At 34.2% G+C, this 16,781-nt stretch overlaps 2 long non-coding RNA genes across 3 annotated transcripts; both read left to right on the top strand.

Moving 5' to 3' along the window:
- Nucleotides 1-3,493: 3,493 nt before the first annotated feature.
- Nucleotides 3,494-7,228, top strand: LOC130218726 (uncharacterized). Of its 2 annotated transcripts, XR_008835983.1 has the most exons (5): nt 3,494-3,534; nt 4,633-4,743; nt 6,329-6,381; nt 6,601-6,716; nt 6,960-7,228. It is a non-coding gene; the product is annotated as an uncharacterized LOC130218726 (long non-coding RNA). The 2 variants fall into 2 exon arrangements; XR_008835982.1 differs by lacking the exon at nt 3,494-3,534 and having other exon boundaries at nt 4,208-4,743.
- A 239-nt stretch (nt 7,229-7,467) lies between these two features.
- Nucleotides 7,468-13,542, top strand: LOC130218728 (uncharacterized). The gene is made up of 4 exons (XR_008835985.1): nt 7,468-7,553; nt 7,745-7,810; nt 10,613-10,687; nt 12,035-13,542. It is a non-coding gene; the product is annotated as an uncharacterized LOC130218728 (long non-coding RNA).
- Nucleotides 13,543-16,781: the final 3,239 nt, after the last annotated feature.

Genomic DNA, 16,781 nt, shown 5'->3' with positions numbered 1-16,781 from the left:
TCCATTTTGATGACACGATAAGGTACATTGTCCAAAGAGAAGATTTGTCAAAGTTTCAGACAAAATTAGTTCTGTAGTCCTACACGCTATTTAAACTAAGGGCACCATTTTATCTTTTGAGTTATGATATTCTGTGTCTATTCCAATGTGATATATTGTTTTGTCAAAATAACACTATGATGTAGGCAGGTCACAAAAAAGCCATTACTTATTTTATTTTTTAAAAACTTATTTTATAATTTAATAGTTGTTGGTCTTAAGGTTCAACACATTTATTGTTATGATTATAGATTAAAACATGTAAATAAAAATCTTTGACTAAAAAGAGTCTTTTTTCTGCATCTGCTTCTACTGTCATTGCTCTTGGTCTGACCCAAAGCGAATTGTGGGAAAACCAAATCACATTAATATTAATGAGCTCATTACCATAGGTATTTCTACATGTAAAATTATATTTCTAGATATCTGCAAGAGTATTTTTACTAGTTAAAATATCATTGAAGATATAAGTAATTATATTTTCACTAGCTGTAAAGCTAAATTCAGATATCAGCTGCCTTCGTTGATATCAATAGTGAATTTGTTACTAGTAAAAATGTCAATTCCTGATATCAAGAATTAATTTGATACTAGTTGAAATATTAAATCTTGATATTAGTTAGATGTATTTTAACATGTTAATTTGTTATTTCTGATATCTGAAAATGGATTTCTGGTATGAATATAAATTATGATATCTAAAATGTCTTTCTTAGTAGTTACAATCACATTTATGATATCAGAAATTAACATTTTCACTAGATCAAATATTACAATTTTTACTAGTAACAATTCAATTGTTGATATCAAGAATAGACATTTGCACTAGTATGCATATGACAACTGATATCAAAAATAAATGCTTTTAAAAGTAGGAATTGTATTTCTTATATGTAAAATAAAAAAAATTAACTAGTAAGAAATCAATTCTCGATATTAGCAATTAAATATGAATGGCAGTCTATGGTGACATTTAACTTGTGAAAATACAATTACAGATATCAAGAACTATAATTCTTACTAGTTGAAATTCAGTTTCTGATATCAAGAATGAACATTTTAACTAGTGAAACTGAATTGTTGATATCAAGGATTAACATTGTTACTTGTGGAAATGCAATTCCTGATATCAACAATTCGCATTCTGGATATTAACAATTAAGTTGTTGATATCAAGACTTTGGATATTTTGATATCAACAATTTAATTCTTGACATGAACAATTCATATTCGATTAAGCAATAAAGGTAAAAATGGCTTGCCAGAATAGCTGTTTTGTCTTTTATTGATAAGAGGATATAAATTCTTGATATTAAGAATTAAATTGTTGATATCAAAAATCCGAATTCTTGATATCAACAATTGTATTTCTGTGAATGGTGACATCATTGCTGATATCAAGAATTAACGTTGTTACTAGCTGAAATGTAATATTGATATCAACAATTACCTTATTTGAAATCAAGAACTGAATTGTTGATATCAAGAATGTTGATTGTTGATATCAAGAATTAAATTGTTGATATCAACATATCCTGAGAATGAATAAAAGTCAAAACGGCTTGCCATAGATCGTAAGAATATATATAAGTCAAAACAGCTGGACATTATGTTTTGATATCAATAATTACACTTGTGATATCAAAAATGTTGATTGTTGATACCAGGAATTGCATTTCCACTAGTACCAGCCCGAATTCTTGATATCAAAAATGATGTCATTACTCAGAGGAAAACATTCATGATATCAATGAATAATGAATAAAAGTCAAAACGGCTTGTCATACTCCTTGTAGGGAAAAAAAATCCCTATATTTTAGCCAAGAGCAACAAATGTGCCATAGTAGGGACATTTTTTTTTTACCAATTTTGGAGCATTTATAATAAAAGTAATAATAAATAAAAGTAATAGAGCACTATAGGCAAAGAACCCAGATTACATCATTTAAAACAGTAGCAGCATCCATGGTCCAAAGTAAATGCATATTTCACACAGAGGCATCATTTACATTATATTAAGGCATACATGCCTTGATACCCACGGTTCATTTTAATGTCTAAAGGAAAAGTCTAAAAGATGTCATTTGGACAATTGTACTTAGTCAGAATGTGAACGCTGTGAACAATTTCTACTTTTCTAAATTTAGATTTCTACATTTTAAACAATTTTAAATTAACAGTTTTAAACTCATTTTAAATGTTATACTGTTTCAGTATTTATTGTATCCCTTTCTATATCTGAGCATATGAAATTAATTTGAAATGACAAGGGTAATTTGTTATTGTTTACAAGGTTTTGTTTTTCATGAGTACATTTTGATTCACTGTTGTTACAGGGTTTTTACTCCCGTTCTTCAAATGTATGATGTACTTGATGTACTTCAGTTTTAACATTTTAAACCTTTGCATACTGTTTTTAGTATTCAGTAAGTTTTGTGGCAGCTTGTTTTTATTATTACTTATTATTCTTATAATGTTGTTATTACTGCAATTAATTCTTTACTCAGATTGCTATGAATTAGCACATTGTGTGTACATGTACACAGCAAAAATGTGTATCACAGATTTTTATCAACGATGTTTAAGAAACAATTTAAAAAGTTCTCATTCATTTATAATTTTCTTGAAGTATGCATCTAACCCCAGTCAGTGTTTTTGTTGTTACTGGTCCTGGTAAACCACGTTCGAACCACTGGTAAACCCTTTAAACCACTTTGCTTGTTGTGTATGAATGATTTACACAAGCAGACCCTTTAACCTGTGTGTCCCAACAAACCATGATACAGATGACCCTATAAGTCTGACCCTATAAGTCTGACCTGACAGATGACCCTATAAGAAAAAAACAGGTGTAATTTTTCCACAACTCCATGGTCACATGTGATTTTTTAAGTGAGATGTATTTTAATGAGGCCATAACAGATTGTTTGATATATAAATTTCATTTGTAGGTTGTAAGGAAAGGTGTGTCCCCCTAAACCACAGTGGTTACATGCTGTCCCTGTAAACACTATATGCCTGTATGTGTGTGTGTGTGTGTGTGTGTGTGTGTGTGCGTGTGTTTGTTTTACGGTTTAGAAGGACAGATTTCAAGACTTTTCTTAGTGAAATGAGGACCCTGTCGTATATGAGGACAGTTTGCTGTCCTCATAAAATAAACCCTCTAAAACCTTTTTTCAGCGTGTTTTAATACATAAGAAGTGGTTTTCTAAAAAGTCTTTTCATACCAAAAACCTGACATATGTTGTAAACCTGTGTGTCCGCCACTGCCCCCTATCGGTTGTTGTGGTCCCTGCATGCAGCACACACAAGCGCGGGAAATTATACACAAGCGCGGGACATTATACACAACGCGGGAAATTAGACGCTAATTCAACTCTGCGCATGCTCGTATCAGCATTGGTCATTTTGATTGGCTGGATGGGAGAGTACTACGTCTATGAACAGATGATTCATTTTCCCGGAAGTTCAGGAAGTGCACGCTGTGGAGAGCAGGTAAGAAATCTATTATAAAAACAATAATAAAGCCTTTTTATAGGTACGAATGACAAGTGTTATGTATAGATATGGTATTTAGCAGACGCTTCTGTCCAAAGCCACATACAAAGAACAACAATGCACAGTTGAACTTGACAGTAAAACGAGTCATTTCATAAACTCATAACCTTTTAAATATTGGCAAATGAAAAAAAAATAAAACGAGTTTAATTGATTTGTTTTAAATATCCGTTAAATGTAGACAGCTTAATAGGACAAGGAATTGTATTGTGCCATGCTATGTATTTACGTTATTTTATTTACCTTATGTTTAGATTTTTTTGTGATATTATACAGTAGTTTTAATTAGCACTATGTATATATATATATATATATATATATATATATATATATATATATATATATATATATATATATATATATATTAGTTTTAATGTATATAAGCAGTATATTAGTCTTGGAGTGTCGCAAATTTTAGATTTTTACATGACCAAGAACATACAAATTTTGGAGGGTGATCACATATCAATAATGATAATAAATATATATATATATATATATATATATATATATATATATATATATATATATATATATATATATATATATATATATATATACACACACACACACACATATATGCCCACACACCTGCGTGCATACTCTTGTAGTTGTATTAGTAAAGCATATTGCATTTCTAAGAGATCACTTTAGACCAGGGATCACCAACCCTGTTCTTGGAGAGCTACCATCCTGCACATTTCAGTAGCAACCTCAAACACACCTGTCTGTAATTATCAAGTGCTGTTTCAGGTCCTAGTTAATAAGTTTCAGGTTTGATCAGGGTTGGCGCTGAATCCTGCTGGAAGGTAGATCTCCAGGAATAGGGTTGGTGACCCCTGGTTTAGACCACGTCAGTGTTAGGCCTTAGTTCAATTAGGACATTTAAGTAGCTTTTATAAACGTGTCTTAGAAAAATACATTACTGGTGTGCATCTTCAGATGAAACATCGAAACTGACATATTTTAAGATCTGCTATCAGTGAGATGTGAAGTTGTGTTGTTGTTAATTTTTGTTCTTATTTTCCTAAGCAGATTCTGTCATTTCACGGTGAACTACTCCCCTTCGGGATGCCATTAATCACATCCTTGCAGGAAGAGACGAGAATTCAAAGTCAGAACTCAAATATATGAATCCAGTTAAAGGTGAGTGACTTTAGCTATGTTTCCATCCACCTATTTTGATGTGCATTTTGAAAATGCACATAAAAAACGTATGCACATAACTGAGTAGGATAAACTTTTTATTAAATATGAAAAGATGCGCATAAACTTTGAATTTACCTTTGCATTGACATGGACCAGTGGTTAGAGTGTGTTCCATGGAACACATTTTCAGTTTATTTAGTAGCTGTGGTGGAAATGTATGGATGGTCTTTTCTAACCATGGTGTCCCCCCAACACGTGTGTTTTCCTGTGTGTGCCACACACTGGACTTCATCAGTGGAAGACTCAGGGTTTGAGCATGAATGTCATCACAAATCCAGAAGACGGTGTCCTTCTATACCTTGAGTTTGTTTGTGTCACGTGTGTGTGTGTGACACAGACAAACTCAAGGTATAGAAGGACACTGTCCTCTGGATTTGTGATGACATTTATGCTCAAATCCTGATTCTTCCACTGAAGTCCAGTGTGTGGCACACACAGGAAAACACACGTGTTGGGGGGACACCATGGTTAGAAAAGACCATCCATACTGAATAGAGGACATTTCCACCACAGCTACTAAAAACACTGAAAATGTGTTCTAATGGAACATCACAGCACTCTAACCACTGGTCCATGTCAAAGCAAAGGTAAATTCAGACTCTCTCAATCACAGCAGCTCCCTAATGTGAATTTTTATTGCCTACCGTCCTTGTTGTTTAGTTGATACTATAGGCATACAAAAAGGTTGATGGAAACGCCATGATGCGCTTACATTTTTATTCGATAAGATGCGCATAAACTGTGATGGAAGCACATTTACAGCACAAATTCCAGTACGCACATTAAAAAAGGTCATGTGATTTTGTTACAAGAGATCATGTGATGATAAAAATGTGTGTGAATGGACAAACCAGCAGGCTGAACACATTGTAAAGCATCTGAAACGTTGTTTTGGTCATTCTAAAACGCCTTGACCATTTCAGTATTAGTGTTATTATATTATTAATGACCTCCAGAATCAAGAGCGTCTGTGCTCCGCGTCTCACGCCTTCAAACGCCACCGCACGTTCACTGCGTGTTAGGATTGCCTTCTGAAGCACAAGTCATTAATTAGATGAAGGAAAGATTGACGCCGCCTCTCTAACTGCAGTAAATTCAGTGTTTACTGATGATATTTGGCGCCAGTTAATCAGGAAGTGATGATTTTGTTCGCTTTGACTCGTTGGATGGATCTTATGCGGTAATCCAGTTTTGCGCATAAAGTTAATTTGCATTTTTGGATGGAAACATAGCTAGTGACACACTGCAGGCTAAACTGAGGGGTTACACATCACTGGATCTTGAATGGATATTATGGCCAGTGTTTTCAGTCTGTGATTATTGATTGTACAAACAACAATATAAATTAAAGTTGTTAATAGTATTTTAATTATATTTTAGTTAATAGTGGGCCTGTCGGTTGCTGTATTCTACACCTGGACCTGTATTTATTATTCGTAACCCTGCTTGAATTAGCAATGGCTGGTAAACACTGTGGTCTCGCAAAGCACTGTGCCTTCATGTCCTGTGTTCTCTTTAACAGATACAGAATTGAGAGCAGTCAGTCATCCAATCCCTCACCAAACTGAGCATGAGGTCAGTTTAAATTCAGCTGTTTATTATGGGATGTATGAATGTTTAGTTTCCTAAGGGACATATTTATCAGTTATATTGCAGGTAGAGTCTGAAAATCGTTGGGACATATATTCATCTTTTATCATTGTGTTTGATTTTCTACATCAGGTTTGAGTGAGGGTGTCCCTCTTATTCCAGTTGATGCCTGTTCATCTCTGTATATGTCTGTTCTTTGTTTAGGTGCATTGTGTCTGAGGTCAGTGTGGCACTTCATCTGCCAAAGAGGAATTTGGAGAAGTTGGTGTCCAGCACCAGGAAGTGTCACCCGCTGTTCTTCTTCACAGACGTTACCAGTGGTCAGTTAAGTTTTGAGTAAATGTTCTTTTCAACTTCTGGAAATGCATGGCATGCCTAAAGGTTTGCAGCATGCAAAAACATGTCAATATCAGACATTTGTAGAGGATTATTTTGTGTCTTGATAGATATTTTAAGTAGATTTTTGTCTGTCAGGGATGTAAGTTGAATATGTTATACCCATATGTGGTTTTATGACTTGAGGAAAGCCAAGCACTGAATCTCCCTTGTGTTCCCTTGTACAGAGGCCGAATCAAGATCAGCGGTTCAGTCACCCAGAGCTGCAACTCTGCTTGTTAGGCGAGTTTGAATTTACCTTTGCTTTGACATGGACCAGTGGTTAGAGTGCTGTGATGTTCCATTAGAACACATTTTCAGTGTTTTTAGTAGCTGTGGTGAAAATGTCCTCTATTCAGTATGGATGGTCTTTTCTAACCATGGTGTCCCCCCAACACGTGTGTTTTCCTGTGTGTGCCACACACTGGACTTCAGTGGAAGAATCAGGATTTGAGCATAAATGTCATCACAAATCCAGAGGACAGTGTCCTTCTATACCTTGAGTTTGTCTGTGTCACACACACACACGTGACACAAACAAACTCAAGTTATAGAAGGACACCGTCTTCTGGATTTGTGATGACATTCATGCTCAAACCCTGAGTCTTCCACTGATGAAGTCCAGTCCATACTGAATAGAGGACATTTCCACCACAGCTACTAAAAACACTGAAAATGTGTTCCATGAAACATCACAGTACTCTAACCACTGGTCCATGTCAAAGCAAAGGTAAATTCAGACTCTCAATCAGAGCAGCTTCCTAATGCGTCCACATTCAAAGGTACTGTTAAAATTGGCTCCCTAAGGCTACTCAAATTGTTGTATTCTGTGTTGCGAATTTTGCAGTTGTTTTGGTGAAATATTTAAAATAGGCTTTTTTATACATTTAGCCTACTGTTCAAACATGTTTGAATATTTTATCGCCTACCGTAGTTGATACTATAGGCATTTTCTGTCTTGTTTTGTTTTTAGACGATGAAGAAATGTTGGCTTCTATGACTTTTGCATCACCTCACCTCTCCGTGACTGCAGCTCAAGGTATAATCTCAATGATTTTCCCAACATATCTCATGTAGTAAGCTGGGATCTCTAGGTTGACCTATATTAAAATGTGTGATGGTTAGAAATTTTGTTAGAAGCTTAACTTCTTGTCATCTCTATTCATTGTGACTCAGGATGAAACTTTATGAAAATTTCAAATCACATTTATGGTGACCCAAATTATCATGATTATCAATATTATCATGGTTTAGTTAAAATGAGATGAAGGTGTTTAAAAAAGATGGATGCACACTGAAAACGATCAGTCACCTTTATATATGTAGCGCTTTAACAATTCAAATTGTCAAACCACTGAACAGAATCTAACAGTGTCTAATAGAATACAGTGTCAATAATGTATAATGAAAAGATTAATGCTCTATTTTCAGTTTAAGGTGGTTCATTACTGAATGCAAAAGCATCGTCAGTTCGGTTTACACATGATCAGTGTCATTAAATCAATGATAATTGCTAGAAATTAAGTGTCCCCAACTAAGCAAGCCAGGGGCACATCTCATATGTTGATCAACAAACCAAAATCGGAATACGTGTTTATTTTGAAAAACATTATAATAATAAAACAGTAAAAATCACGAGGACCACATTAAAAAATGTTTGTTGTGTTGTCTGCAATGAAATACAAGTCAAAGACAATTTAGAAATCACTACTTTTTTTATTTGCGTTTTTCTGATTTGGGGTTGTAATACTATTATAATTGTTACTATAACTTTTTGTGATCATCTTGTCTGAACAATTGTTTTGTACACTGTACAAAATAGATGTATAGTCAGGTTGCATTTAAAACATTTAACCCCAGTTCAATATGTCCCTGTAATTATTTATGAGGTAAAGAAAATCTGTGTAACAAATGAAAAATTAATATACATTATTATTCCTTAAATGTCACCCTGGTCTTGTCTGAACTTGTTAGTTCGTCTTTGGCTCAAAGCTGTTTGCTGCAATCTTTTCTTCTTGGAAGATTCATATTATTAATATTTCCCAGATGTAGTTTTAGTATTGAGGTCCACTTGCCTTGCATTTGTAAATTTGAAGTATTTGCCCCTATAGCAGCTAATTACTTCTTGCATGTTCTGCAGACAGGGTGATCATACTCTATTAAGTTTCACTCAGGACTTTTGAAATCCAAAAAATGACCACACCTCACATTTTGGTCCTTTCAGAAGGCTGAAATCTCCCTGTGCTTCTGCTATTTCTTCTCATTAAAAAAAAAACGTTGCATGCTGCCACTGCGTTTGCATCAGACTGATGCTGGCTGGATAGAATTTACTGCAAGTTTTCAAAATCGTAATGATCAAACACTGTTTTAATGGTAATAAAATTTTAAACTACATTACCCACCTTGGTAACACTTTATAATAACTACACACTATGAATCATTTACTAAGCATTAGCATCTAGTGAATTCATTATTTGTTAAGCATTAACTCTACATTAATTAGCGTTAGTAAGCAGTTTATAACTGCAGCTACAAATGCTGTGTTCTTGACTTATAAGCACCTATATAATGTGCTTAATAATTGTATTTTCATTCTTAGTTAATGATTTATTTTTTCATTACTAAATTAAGTATTGCATTATTTACAAACCATTTGTATTTAAGAGTAGTTGAGGGTTTTTAGGATCATTCAGAATGAGTTAGTAAAGGATTAATAAACTATTGAAATCAACATTTATATATCTTATTATTCAGGCATATACTAATAGTTAACTAATATGTTAATAAATGCTTTATTAACTCAACTTCATGCAATTTTGTGACCTAATCTAAAGTGAGGTCTATTTATGCTTTATAAATCCCTTATAAATGACAATTAAAGGCTCAGAATCAAATGAACAATAATCTTTGCAATCTTTTCTAAAAAATAAAATTGTAAACTGTAAAGTTTAAACATTGCTGAATAACAGGAGTGTCAAAATATGGCATAAAACAACAACAACAATATAATAATTTAACAATATAATAAGATGCAATGTTTAAACTCTACAGTTATTTTATTTTAGATAAGTTCGCAAAGATTTATTTTTCATTTGAAGTACAGTTTTATTTGTGTATCTTTAAATGAAAATGAATGAATAATGTCATTTTTCCTGTTTAGAATTTAACCGAGCCTTTATTTGTCATTTATAAGGGATTTATAAAGCATAAACAGTCCTCACTTTAGATTAGGTCACAAAACTGGATGAAGTTGAGTTAATAAAGCATTTATTAACATACATAGTAACCCTTAATATATGCCTGAATAATAAGACATAATAATGTTGATTTCAATAGTTTATTAATCATTTACTAACTCATTCTGAATGATCCTAAAAACCCTCAACTACTTTTAAATTCAGTTTAGTAATGAAAAATAAATCATTAACAAAGTATGAAAGTACAAGTATTAAGCACATTATAAATATGTTTGTAAGTCAAGAACACAGCATTTGTAGCTGCAGTTATAAACTGCTTACTAACGTTTATTAATGTAGAGTTAATGCTTAACAGATAATGAATTAACTATTTGCTAATGCTTAAAAAATTATTTATAGTGTGTAGTTATTATAAAGTGTTACCAAACAGGGTATCACTTCAGGTAATGTTGCACACATGACTTGGTAGGCAGATAGGCTCTTTTTATATATATATATATATATATATATATATATATATATATATATATATATATATATATATATATATATATATATATATATATATATATATATATATATATATATATATATATATATATTTTTTTTTTTTTTTTATAAAAAAAATCTTTTTTTTTTTTTAGATGACCATGGGGAGTGCTGCATGTGTTCACCTTCAACTTCTGGTTCACCTCATCTTCCTGACTTGGTTTCTCAAGGTATTATTAAAATGCAGTGTCATGTCCATCACTAGGCACACTTGCTAATGGTCATTCAACACATTAATAATAAAAAGCATACATTTTTATGTGTATTTATATAGTATATTTTAAAGAAGCTTGATGTACTTTGTTTTTTAACAAGCTGGATTTATACTTTCTCTTGCACTGCACCTCTACTGACTGCACGTGCCCCTGACGAAACGGACGAGGCTTTTATACTTGCCGCATTCACCGTTGTGATATTCTTTAAAACAACATGGGGGCGGTCAAAAGAAATTGAGCTTAAAGTCAGACGGATAAACGGAAAGTAGGAAGTGTCCAGAACTACGTCATATCATTTGAGATTTTTAAACTAATTATTTTTATTGTTTTTATAGTTGATTTTAATAATTATAAGGATTTTTATAAGCATTCAAGATTTTATTTAATCAAACTTTGATGCATCACTTGCTTTTGTTCATATCTCGGACAGTTTTACGTATTAAAGTTTATTCAAATATTAATGACAAGAGAACATGAGTTGCTCTACAAATATATATTTTTATTATGGCAAGAATAAAAGCAAAAAATAAAGTACACTCACTAAAAAATACTGATGTTTTTTAGATTTAGCCCGCTCCACAATTCTCACATTACTGTCTGGCTAGTTTCTGTCCTATACTTATGCTGAAAAGGCAATAATGCTCCAACATTCCTGACCATCATCACCAATAAAGCCTAGAGAAAAAGGCATCAGTATATTGTAAACTGATAGCTTCAAATATTTCTTTCCAGTTATCAAAGAAATAATTTGTTCCTTAATTTTAGTTTTGTAACTATCAAATTGTTTTAAATTCAAAATTGTAACATAAACATCAGTGTTAAACCTATGACTTGTGGAAAAACTGTAATTGTGTATCCGGGTCTTCACTTTTGCCATGGCCTCTTTTGGCTTTAACAAACTTATCCCTCTGGTGTTTCCAAACTTTTCCTCCTTTCTCACTGCTGTTGCAATTTCTAGCCACGAATTATTGATCATTGATCATAAAGATATCTGTAAAGTTGTTCTGTTTCAGACAAAATCTCTTAAGTGTTTCATACTCAATTCAAATCAAATGCGGCGCCATGCAAACTGTTCGCTCGAGTCTCGTGCGCTCCGCCAAAATAATGTTGCACACACCCACAACGAACCTTTGCAAAAACAGCGATGATGTCACATTCGCCACACACACTCAAGCGAACTAGCGGACACGTCGAGTATAAACCAGGCCTAATGAAATGTCTTGTCAATGAAAATAATCAAACTTGATTTTTAGCACATCTAAATCCAATGACACACATTTTGTTTTGTTTTGTATAATTCAGGTTTCCATGTTTCATGACGGCGGTGTGTGAAGGGACCATGGTCTGAAGAGGAGATACAAGCTGTGATGAGGTCTTTTATTGAAAATAGTGTCATTGTCACCAATGAGCAGTGTCTGAAGGGCCAACAAAAGGAACAACCTAACTTAGGCCCCATTTACACTAATACGTTTTAGTTTTAAAACGCATAAGTTTTGCTACGGTTTTCAAGCTCTGAAAACTGAGGTTTTTGAAAATGCTGGAGAGGCTGTTTTCATTTTTAAAACACTGCTGCTCCGTGTTAGTGTGGATGGGGAAAACGGAGACATCGGAAAACAGATTGGGGCTTTTTCCTCAATATTAAGTAGCCGATAAAGTTCATTCTTATATCCTCTCCTTGTAGGCTCAGAGAAAACAAACTCCCGAGGACACGTCGGGTAAATTTCTAAAGGAAACTGTGTACTTTATAACCTCATTCACATCATCCTGGCTACGGTGTTTCATCTTAACAATAAAATGAAAACATGATATAAGGAACTGCCTATTTTCATTTTAATATTAACTTAACAGACACCACAAATGTTGAGGCGTAGAATAGCTACATATTTATATGATCGTCATCTTCACCGTATACATATTTAAAACAAAACGAACCCGCTAACATAACTGACTCCTTTCATTTTCAGTGAAAATACGAAACGTGTTGTGTGTTACTAATGACAAACGTACATTATTATTTTCAAAAATCTTTGCTTAAATACAGATGAGTTAAGTGTAGTAGTCAAAAATAATGAAATCAACTACTGAGGTAAATATACTTGGTGGGACCACAGCAAGTTGCCATCCTATTCACAGTCTCCACAAAACAACAAAAGAGCAAGCAGTGTACTGTATAACATCAGTTCTGGCAGGTAACGTTAGTCAAGCTTGCATCAGCTGACTGTTACCTCATCACGTCTACCTATAGGAATATGACCTTTATCACAGCATACATATATTTAGCGCCTCAGTATTATCATCTGCTATCGCGTTCTCCAGAACTCATTTACTCTCCTCCACCCCCAGCTCTTCCTCTTGTTCAGTCTGGATTTATTCAAATTCCCCTTGAATCAGTCTTAAGTCTAAATTCATGAATTATTTTGTACATTTATTACCAACATGATATCTGCAATACATTGTTTGTTCTGTTCTGCTTACTTTTAGGGGGGTTATTACTGGTCTCCCTGCTCTGTATGCATGGAGTTCTTACCCAGAACCATACCACCAATCCAAACTACAGGTGCTGGTCATAATTAGAATATCATCAAAAAACTGATTTATTTCACTAATTCCATTCAGAAGTGAAGCTTGTAAATGTATGCATTCATTACACACACTAAGTATTGGGTGCTGTGCATGCTCATACATTTCATCTTCAGACTTTTCCGTTGGCCAAGATTTCTAAAACTCCTTTCTTTGTATTGGTCTTAAGTATTACTCATTTTCTGAATTTGGGGTTTTCATTAGTTGTCATCAAAATGAAAAGAATTAAACACCAGAAATATATCAGTCTGTGTAAAAGGAATGTATACATTATACAAGTTTCACTTCTTGAGTGAAATTGGTGAAATCAACTTTGAAGATTTTCTAATTAGATGACCAGCCTGTATATGCTAATAGTCAATTAATCCTCTTTAAAGACGGTTAAAGATGAAGTGGACCTGACAGAATTATAAAAATGTCATTAGGTTGTCTGAGAATTGAGGTTGTTTAATTGTATTGAGACTATAAACCTACGCTATACAAACAGGACTGGTTGAATTCTGTTCATCCAATTTGTGAATTGTTATATTATGCTTGTTGCAATCTATAAGCCCTTACTTTTACATTTTCTAGCCAAGCTAATGAACTCTGATATAGATCCTTTTTAAAAGCGGTAGGTTTTAACATACACTCACTTATATATTTTGTGACAATATCCCAAAGTAGATAAACATGTTTTTGAAGAGTGGATTGGTAAGGAGCAGGTGTGATTAGTTATATTTGGAAAAAATGAGATTCCTTTATCCATGTTGTTGTTGTTGTTAAAAGTCCAGGCCACTTCTAAAGGTAGATTCTATGGGCTATGGATCAGTAAAGTGTATCGTGTTTGATCAGAAAGTGAGAGAAGGGATTGAACTGGTTTCTCTATACTGCATTTATTGTCAAACATTTCTGACTAGTGATAATGTTCAATCAAATGGCATAATAGATTCACTCTGAAAAAGCTCTTTTCTCAGGTCATGTATGATTCGGTGCAGTGGGCAATGGCAGACTCTGGACACACTGATCGTAGTGTGGTTGTGAAACATGATTGCATGTTGACCGTTAGTTTGGGACATGGAAAAACTCCACTGTGCATGCGCTGGTGGGGTTGAGTTTGTCCTTGTGGATGTTTTAATGAGTGTTGGCCAACCTACAGCCTGTAAATACCATCAGATTAAAGCTGTGTTTTACTGTAAACTTTTGACAGAAGTATACAGAATTCAGCCTGACAGAATTTGATAGGAGATACTGATATTTTCTAGATGGAGAAATGTAGAGTTTTTTTTCTCCTTATGTACATTTAACTGCAACGTATTTACTGATATGAAGAGTTATGTACAACTTATGCACTAAATTTAATTGCACAACAGCAGTCAATGGAGAAAGCAAAAATGACATCTTAATGAATTTATTATTATTATTATTATTATTATTATTATTATTATTATTATTATTGTCTGCCTTACGTGTATGGTGAACTGGCCTTACACACCATGTGTCCTTTCAAACCAGGTTATACTTGGTGTGTGTGTATGGTGAACTGGCCTTACACACCATGTGTCCTTTCAAACCAGGTTATACTTGGTGTGTGTGTATGGTGAACTGGCCTTACACACCATGTGTCCTTTCAAACCAGGTTATACTTGGTGTGTGTGTATGGTGAACTGGCCTTACACACCATGTGTCCTTTCAAACCAGGTTATACTTGGTGTGTGTGTATGGTGAACTGGCCTTACACACCATGTGTCCTTTCAAACCAGGTTATACTTGGTGTGTGTGTATGTTGAAGCGGCCTTACACACCATGTGTCCTTTCAAACCAGGTTATACTTGGTGTGTGTGTATGGTGAAGCGGCCTTACACACCATGTGTCCTTTCAAACCAGGTTATACTTTGTGTGTGTGTATGGTGAAGCGGCCTTACACACCATGTGTCCTTTCAAACCAGGCTATACTTTGTGTGTGTGTATGGTGAAGTGGCCCTGCACACCATGTGTCCTTTCAAACCAGGTTATACTTTGTGTGTGTGTATGGTGAAGCGGCCTTACACACCATGTGTCCTTTCAAACCAGGTTATACTTTGTGTGTGTATGATGACATCACTGACCTTATACACCACACTGTCCTTATAAACAGTGTTACAGAAAAGTCTTTACAACCCACCAAAAAGTCTGAAAAAAATCCCTTTTTTATATCTCGGTTGTTATAAGAAAATCTTTTAATTTTAAGTCGTGTATAGGTTCGCTGATTTTTTTCATGATTTTTGATATGTTTTTGTAGCTCTAGCACCACTGGAACCCAGTGTCCCCATAACCCTATGCCCAGTCTGATTTCTGCTAAATATCAAAAATTGTCCCTCTATCCCGACAAACGGGTATGTGTGTGTGTGTGTGTGTGTGTGTGTGTGTGTGTGTGCGTGGTGCGTGCGTGTGTGCGTGTGTGCGTGTGTGTGTGTGTGTGTCTGTGTGAGTGTGAGTGTCTGTGTGTTTATACATGAAAATTACATTTTTATTTTCTAAATGTCCCCCCTACTGCAGTTATGTCTTGTATTTCATAAGTTTGGAAATGTAAAGGTTTGAATATGAAACACTTTCTATGATGTTGTTAAAATGTTGAGAAACACGATGCTAGTCTGTGATGTACTAAAATGACCAATACACACAATTCTCTTTATATTGCTCATTTCTTTTTTTCCTTTAGCTCTTTATATTTTCAACAAAAAAATAAACAAAAACTTTTTTTCTTGAACGATGTGGGGTGACACAGTGGCTCAGTGATTAGCACTGTTGCCTCACAGCAAGAAGGACGCTGGTTTGAGTCTCGACTGGTATGTTGGCATTTCTGTGTGGAGTTTGCATGTTCTCCCTGTGTTTGCGTGGGTTTCCTCTGGGTGCTCGGGTTTTCCTCATAGTCCAAAGACATGCGGTACAGGTGAATTGAATAAACTAATTTGGCCGTAATGTGTGTGAGTGAGCCATGTGAGTGTGTATGGGTGCTTCCCAATACTGGGTTGCTTTTGGAAGGGCATCTGCTGTGTAAAACCTATTCTAGATGCATTGGTGGTTCATTCCACTGTGGCGACCCCTGATGAATAAAGGGACTAAGCCGAAAGAAAATGAATGAATGAATGTTTATTTATTTTGTTGAAATATGTACTTCAGTAATCTTCAGAAACATAAATGTGTCCTCAAGTTTTTGATTTCCAGGCCTATAAGAAAAAGGAAATTTATGACATTTTAACCACTTTTTCAATTTGCATTTAGCTACAATAAGGTGACCTTTAAAAAACACAAAGTAAAAGAGTTTTGACTGCTGAAATGAGAAATAAACCCCCCACATTAAATTGTAATGTTTTTATGATTATAACAGGAGTTGTATTTTGTGTTACCTGTTGTGTCATGTTAAAAACACCACACAGAATGTCACAAAACACCCCAGATACTGTTAAAATGTAAGGCTTTAACATTTGTGGTGTCTGGTTGGTTTATT

The sequence above is a fragment of the Danio aesculapii genome, chromosome 24, assembly GCF_903798145.1.
Source record: "Danio aesculapii chromosome 24, fDanAes4.1, whole genome shotgun sequence".
Lineage (NCBI taxonomy): Eukaryota > Metazoa > Chordata > Actinopteri > Cypriniformes > Danionidae > Danio > Danio aesculapii.
Note: the sequence above shows the minus strand (reverse complement) of the source record. Positions and strands in the feature narration are given on the sequence as shown.